This window comes from Schistocerca gregaria, chromosome X (assembly GCF_023897955.1).
Source record: "Schistocerca gregaria isolate iqSchGreg1 chromosome X, iqSchGreg1.2, whole genome shotgun sequence".
In the NCBI taxonomy this organism is placed as follows: Eukaryota; Metazoa; Arthropoda; class Insecta; order Orthoptera; family Acrididae; genus Schistocerca; species Schistocerca gregaria.
Genome location: NC_064931.1, coordinates 318,853,151 through 318,860,214, shown reverse-complemented (window position 1 = coordinate 318,860,214; position 7,064 = coordinate 318,853,151). Strand labels below are relative to the sequence as shown.

The window sequence follows — 7,064 nt, the reverse complement described above, 5'->3', positions numbered from 1 at the left end:
TACGAAGTAGCGATTACAAGGTATGTAAGGCCGACAACGGCCCGGAGAGCGGTTTACTGACCCCACGCCCACCCATACCACAACCAAATGATGCCTTTCTCTGAAGATGGCTGAGTCAGTGGGTTCCGATTGGCCCATCTGTGTGTAGAATGGTAGAGCTTTTCCTTGAAATTTATTTACGACGTGGAGGAGAAAAAACACTCTCAATACTGATGGAAGATGCGCACGAATGTGGATGAAAAATGCAACAGTATTTATTAGGACGATGGAGTATAAATCGCACCAGCAGAGTGAAGTTGTGGGGAGTGCAATATTTGGGCACCTACCACAAAATATAATGAGCAACGTCATAGCGTTACGTATTCCGTTGACTGTATGTCTGAGTGTAGCATTTACCTAAAATTTCGTCAGTACGGCGAGGAACGTACGGACAAGCTAATTCGAAGAAAGCTGATTTAGTCTCAAAGAAGGTTACTCTAAGGCTAGCTGCTATTATGAATTGTCATGTGATCTTGGTATGCATGTTCCCGTTTCTTGTCAATCGACGTCAAGATTTAGATATCCTGCGCCTTCAGTGAATGAGGCAAATACTGCTAAGATCCCTGTGAATAATCACGGCCAATTTCCTGCCCCATCCATCCACAATTCGTGCTCCATATTTCGATTTTCGTCTAACGATTTCATCATTGACGGTAAGCTAAATCTTGTTTGGCGTCTTTGGTATATACACGGTTGTGTGATTTCTCTGCGTCGAACTTCAGAGTGCCTTCGTACATTCAATGTATCAAAACTGTAACTAAGGTAGAAGACTAAACATTGAGTTGACGTAAGTCAAAGGATACCTCCTGAAATCTTGTCGGACCTTCGTTTGCCCGGTGTAGTGCAGAACATCGATATGGCAGGCACTCAACAAGTAGTTGGAAGGCCGTGCAAAGATATTTAGTCATGTTGTAAGTAGGCTGTTTAGGTTTCTATGTTGGTAACGTCACGGAGCGCTCTGTATGAAAATGACTGCCTGTGCTGTGTGCAGTCTGTGGCTGGTTGGCATTGTTGGAATATTCGCTATTGTAGTGTTGGGCAGTTGGATGTGAACAGCGCGTAGCGTTGCGCAGTTGGAGGTGAGCCGCCAGCTGTCGTGGATGTGGGGAGAGAGATGGCAGAATTTTAAGAGCGGACGATCTGGATGTGTGTCCGCCAGAAAGTGTAATTTTGTATGCTGGATATTATGAACTGATATATATATATATATATATATATATATATATAATGACTTTTGAACATTATTAAGGTAAATACAATGTATGTTCTCTATCAAAATCTTTCATTTGCTGACTATGCCTATCACTAGTTAGAGCCTTCAGTAGTCAGAATCTTTTATTTAGCTGTCAGTAGTGACGCTCGCTGCACTTCAGTAGTTCGAGTAACGAAGAATTTTGTGAGGTAATTGATTCATGAAAGGTATAGGTCATTGTTAGTCAGGGCCATTCTTTTGTAGGGATTTTTGAAAGTCAGAATGCGTTGCGCTAAAAATTAGTGTGTCAGTTTAGTGTTGATCAGAATAAGTAAAGAGAGTAATGTCTGAGTACGTTCAGTTTTGCTCAGCTGTTTGTAAATAAAATAACATAGAGGTTTACCAGCATAGTAATTCATTAATTTTCCAAAGGAGATGTTTGAATGCAGCCTCTACAGCCTTCCACAATAGCGAAAATGTTGCGGTGCACGAACTGACCTCACAATTATGTCTCATAAGTGTTGGATGGGATTCATGTCGGCCGATCTGGGCGGCCAAATCATTCGCCCGAACTGTCTAGAATGTTCTTCAAATCATTCGCGAACAGTTGTGACCCGGTAACGTGGCGCATTGTCATCCATAAAAATTCCACTGTCGTTTGGAAACAAATAGTCCATTAATGGCGTCAGATGGTCTCCAAATAACCGAACATAATCATTCCAGTAAATGATCGCTTCAGTTGCACCGGAGGACCAAGTCCCATGTAAACGAAGCTCACACCATTATGGAGCCAATATCAGGTTGCAAAGTGCCTTGTTGACGACTCGGGTCCATGGCCTCGTGGAGTCCCCGCCAAACTCGAAAATTGTCATCAGTTTTTACCAACTGAAACCAGGACTTATACGACCAGGCCACGGTTTTATAGTCGTCTAACGTCCAACTGATGTGGTCACGAGCCCAAGTGAGGTGCTGTAGGCGATGTCGTGTTGTTAGCGAAGACACTCGCCTCAGTCATCTGCTGCCATTGCCCATTAATGCCAAATTTCGGCTCTCTATCCTAACGGATACGTCCGCCGTACATCCCACATTGATTTCTGTGCTTAGTTCACGCAGTGTTGCTTGTCTGTAGCAGTGACAACCCTATGCAAATGCAGCTGCTCTCGCTCATTAAGTGAAGGCTATCGACCACTGCATTGCTCGTGGTGAGTCGCAATGCCTAAAATTGCGTATTCACGGCACACTGTTGACACCGCGGATCTCGGAATCCCCCAACGATTTCCGAAATGGAATGCACCATGCTCTAGCTCCCACAACCATTTTGCGTTCAGAATCTGTTAATTCCCGTCGTACAGCCACAATCACTTGAGTATAAATGACAGCTCCGCCAATGAACTGCCCTTTTGTGTCTTGTGTTCGTGCTACTACCGCCATCTGTATACGTGCATAACGCTATCCCGTGACTTCTGTCACCACAGAGTAATGCTCCCAAACTACAAAGATAGCTAGTGAAATTTGTTCGCGTATTTATCACTATCCCTTATTAGCAGACTTCTTATTGCTTACATTAATATGAGAAAACACGAGCTTATGTACTTAATACGCCCAGTTTCCAGCTGCATCCTCACACACTAGTACACAGATTCACTAGTACATAAAGGTTTTTTTCTCAGGGACCAACATGAAAATAATGAAAATACTGTTGCACGTTTTAATCCGTCGCTGCAGTTTCAGGTTGGCAGCCAGCGTGCACATGAAATCGCGCAAGTGAAATTTGGTACAGCGAGTGGAGCGAGGTGAGGCCTGCTGTGAATCCGGGCCGTAAGCCCCTGCCCGGCTAATGAGGCGCGCCAATCCCTCACGTGCCATAAACCCTGGACGGCCGCACGCTGTTACGCTTCCCGCTCGTCCTCACATAGCGCAATGCAGATATCACAGTCTCATCCTCTTCCTCCTTGCAAAACCGGCAAAAATTACAGTAAATATTGTAATAATCGTTGTTTAATATATGACAACCATCCCTTTGAGAGAAGTGTGTGTGTTTCAATAAATATACGTAGCCCACTAGTAAAAACATCCAACAAAATTATGCACCTCAGACTGTAAAATTTAGTGTTCACATAGCTCATGTCATAAACGAAATATCCAGTTCCTTTCAGTATTGAAAAAGTAAAACTCACTTTCTCAACAATTGCAACGGGTAAGGGGGAAATTTTTAATTAAAATAAGCTATAGAACACGTCCTGTAGCAATACAGTTTGATTAACATACCTTGAATTATGGATAACGTGTGGTACCAGATGCAGACGTGGCAGACGTGGCATATGGTCAATTTCTTTCATTCACCCACCAACTTTTGGCTGACAATACAAGGTGTAACATTGAGTTTTTCAGTAATACAAGAAATAACGTTGCTGTTGCCCTTTCTCTCCTCTCTCTCCTGAAAGTTCGACTCGTTTCGGCTATTCTTTTCGGATGTTGCAACTATCGTAAACAATGGTAAAACTACGGGGGAAGAATTAAAGCACAGTGAAAAAATTTTGCCTCGTGCGGTACAAGTAGGATGAGATTGTGATCTATTTGAGGTGAAACAAACTACAAGCATACGTACGAATTGTTGACTAAAACTCTCTCTGCACTCCATTTTTAAACTTCCAACCTCCCTGCAATCACAGCTGGCAGCAGTCGAGGGTCAGCAGTAATCGCGGTAGGGTGCAACAGTTGGCCGTCAACCTACGACCTTTAACTGAGTTCCAGTGTAACGTTAACATTATGCAAGCCTCGTTACAGGGTCTGATGGCCAATAAGATAGATGGCTATCCTCCCTATCTACGGAACAACTGTGTAGTATTGTGAGAAGTTGCCGATGTACTAGTTAATGTTTAACTGACCACAGAATTGACACACATACAATGGTACTTGCGTTTTGTCTTCCTATTAGTACAACCCTGCTGTTAGAAGGGGGCTGGTCCGATCCTATGAGAAAGACCCTACTATTCCCCTTATGTAAACAAACAGAAAACATGCAGTAACGGCCTTAAATAAACAACCCACATGCTTCAGCCCTTGTTTTGTTTATTTAGGACGTAATTAATGGATGATAACAATCGCAGTCAGTGGTTCATAACAGTCATCATTATTATTGTGTGATGGTATGCAAACCAATGCGGAGCAGTCGGTCGTGCAGCTTGTCGTGAAAATGACCATCCTTAAAGGCGTAGCGGCAAATAGTGCGATAGCATGTTTTATAGGTACGGAAAAAATCAGACGTGTGGGGATTGAGTTTGTTCAGGGGTTCCAGGTGGTATGAACTGCAATGTCACACGTTTTTCATGAGGGATAGTTTCCTCTAAAGGAGTATTACTTTTATACGCAGTCCGGGAATCAAATAAAAGCAAGTTGTTTTGACCAGCTATTGGTCAAAAGCAGTGCTCATACTATATTTGTACTTCTGTTACACCAATGTTCCTATTCTTGCTTAAATACACCCTACAGCCATGGTAAGATAATGTACACGAGAAATAATCGTAGGCAGCAGAGCACCTCCAACTGCTCGCAGCACAACACATAAGTTTCCAACAGATTTGTCTTCCATATTTACAGTCGGCATAATTGTAAGAAACTGATGGCAGCTGATCTTGATACAATTCTCTTTGTACCTCTAAATCCCAGGGTTCCTTTAATATGCATATCCTCTTCAAATACCGATTCGTCGTAGTGGAAAATAAATTCGTTACTGAACAATGGGATAAGTTTGTTTATCTCATTTACAATTTTTCGGGTTTATTCTGCAGTTTGCTGTGCATCGTCAAGTTGACGCGTTTATGAAATTTCGTTATCTAGTGTCCTCCAATTCTGTCTCACTATTTGAAGTTGTGCAACTGCTTTCATCGAAATCACTGTAATCCTTGCCACTCTCAGTTTGATGTGCATACCACAGCAGGCGCCTATCATGCACATCCCATGCACTGTATCGAGTATCCTTGGAATCAACATACACCGGTTGTTGTAAAAAGGGCGCCTTGAATATCCATAGTTTTTCGTATGCACTGCCCGGTCATATCCCCTCGGACTTATTCCAAATCTGTTCATGTCTCTTTTTCTACTATGCTGCCGATGACCCTCCATGGATGTAATTATGTTTGCTATCCACTCCTCTCACAAAGAGTGTCCTTTTCTACGTTTCACTGGAGACGGGATTTGTTGCTCCCTGTCCAACAAGGGCGATGAACTATATGCACTCACTCCGTCTTCAGGCCACGAGTTGCCTACCGGGATCATCCGACCGCCGTGTCCTCCTCACTGGAGGATTCGGATAGGAGGGGCGTGGGGTCAGCTCACCGCACTCCCGGTCGCTATGATGGTATTCTTGACCGAAGTCGCTACTGTTCAGTCGAGTAGCTTCTCAATAGGCATCACAAGGCTGAGTGCACCCCGAAAAATGGCCACAGCGCGTGGCGGCCCGGATGGTCACCCATCCAACTGCCGACCACGCCCGACAGCGCTTAACTTCGGTGATCTCACGGGAACCGGTGTATCCACTGCAGCAAGGCCGTTGCCTCGATGAACTATATGGCTCGTCACATATTTCAAAATCACCTACACTTGTTAAGCACGTGTCATCACAATTGTACTCCTCGAGTACATTGTCCGCACAGTCGAACATAACCGACACCACACATTCCACTGACTCATCTTACAGAAACGCTGATATTACATCTGACACCTTTATCTCACTCTGAGAAATTTCTTGGGCTCTTTTCTGACGAAGGTTCAACTTCGGCAGTTGTTGTTGTAGATGTAATGCAACGTTTGCCTTGTTTATCTTTGACGCTTTTTTGCTTTTTATCAACACCGCTAGCACTGTAGCGCTGTCGTGAGTAACTTGTCGATTAAGACACTTTAACTACGCTCCGTAGCCTCATGGCGTACCCACCACTAGCTACCTCCAGTCCTTCCCTCTGTCGCTATTTTTAGCCGATATTGTGGCTGCGTGTTAGATAATATGTGAGGCAACGAATGCCATAATCATAACTGGCCTTTTGCGACCTCGCTCTCAAGGTGTCGCTTGTGAGAGAAATAATGAGATTGTCTCCATTACCACCTTACTCTAAGCTATTAATGGCTACGTATATTTTTACATGCAGCGGAAGTATCCAAATATGTGATAGATCGATAGCTCTATTTTCAAAATAAAAAGGTGAAGACAGAGTTACACATATTTGATAATTCTGGTTTATTCACAAGATTAAAAAAAAATCTTTTTACAGAGATACATAGCTTTGGCTATAAATTACCGACTTACCTTTTCCGTTGATGAATGTCTTTAAGGCCAGACACTGAAGACTGAAAGAAAAGCATCACAAAGAATCATTTCATATGATTTATGACTAGAAACTTTTTGACAGTGCAAATGCATGGCCCATGGTGTTCTCTGATAAATCTGATATTTTCTGATGCAAAATTAAAGAGAATATTTTTCTGATATAGCTTCTGTAAGATTGGAGATTATTTCGAGATATATGTTATAAGACCTTTATAACTTTTTTCGTCTTTGACAACAGACTTAGTATTTTAAAATGGGATACGAATATGCACACACCAATAATGTTGAGATATCTAGCAGCAGGTGAAGTAAAAATCTATATACAGTAGATGCATATACATACACACATCCTGTCATTCACATCGTACGCATACACTATACACAAAATTTACAGGCACATGAAGTGTGCAACCATTCCCATACGCCCGTATGTATATACACAACTCTACACTATCCCATATACACTTGTACACACACATCTGCTACTTACCAACAAATATACATTCACAC

At 42.7% G+C, this 7,064-nt stretch overlaps 1 pseudogene; it reads right to left on the bottom strand.

Annotated features, from left to right (window-relative positions):
* Positions 1–5,670: 5,670 nt before the first annotated feature.
* On the bottom strand, positions 5,671–5,788 carry LOC126299813 (5S ribosomal RNA; annotated as a pseudogene).
* Positions 5,789–7,064: the final 1,276 nt, after the last annotated feature.